We start from the raw sequence: 943 nt of genomic DNA, 5'->3' as shown, positions 1-943 counted from the left end.
AAAACATCGGAAGCAACATGTTGGCGCTCGCACGGCTAGGAAATGCCGACTGGCGTGCGTCGCCTGCGTTCACATCGGTTCTGGGCACGCACACAGTGCTGACTCTGCCCATGTCAAACACTACAGTGTGCAACCCAAGGGGACTCAGGCACCCCGCCCGCCCCCTAGGTGCCTGTGAACAGGCTTTGTATTTTTATTTCTCATCATCAAGTACACCGCCAGGTGAAACTTTGTGATTTTTTGTTTTGCTGCTCATAAATACAATTTTCTTATTTGTAAAACAACGGAAGCAACCTGTTGGCGCTCGCACGGAGAGGAAATGCCGACCGGCGTGCGTCGCCTGCGTTCAAAAGGGTTCTGGGCACGCACACAGTGTTGACTCTGTCCATGTCAAACACTCTATAGTGTGCAACCCAAGGGGACTCAGGCACCCCCGCCCCAAAGGTGCCTGTGAACAGACTTTGTATTTTTATTTTTCATCATCAAGTACACCGCCAGGTGACACTTTGTGATTTTTTTTGTTCATAAATACACATGTATATATATATATATATTTGACACTTTGTCATTTTGTCTGTTCTTTTCGCCACACGCCATGTTTATTAAACCAGGGTTACCACCGGTCTGGACCCTGGCCGATATTTCAGACCGACAACGGAGTTCGGAAAGCCCGCACAAATTCATCTTAAATCCTCATATAGGACTTCCGAGAGCTCTTTGAAAGGTATTCTATTTGAAAACGCTTACCACCCTCAAAGTCGCACTTTTCTGGGCATTTTTAAAGTGTGACCGTTGTCTGAAAATGTTCTGAAAATCGTGTCCCCGAAAATCTCCGGGTACCCCGCCAACCTCCCCTGCCAACAATTGCAACCGTAAGGTCGGGCGGTAGGCCTACCGTCCAGGAGGCCCCAAAGCCCGCAAAACGCCATTTTGCCATTTTCTC

This window comes from Cetorhinus maximus, unplaced genomic scaffold (genome assembly GCF_964194155.1).
Source record: "Cetorhinus maximus unplaced genomic scaffold, sCetMax3.hap1.1 HAP1_SCAFFOLD_2709, whole genome shotgun sequence".
Taxonomy (NCBI): Eukaryota; Metazoa; Chordata; class Chondrichthyes; order Lamniformes; family Cetorhinidae; genus Cetorhinus; species Cetorhinus maximus.
The sequence above is the reverse complement of the archived record's forward strand: the minus strand, read 5'-3'. Positions refer to the sequence as shown.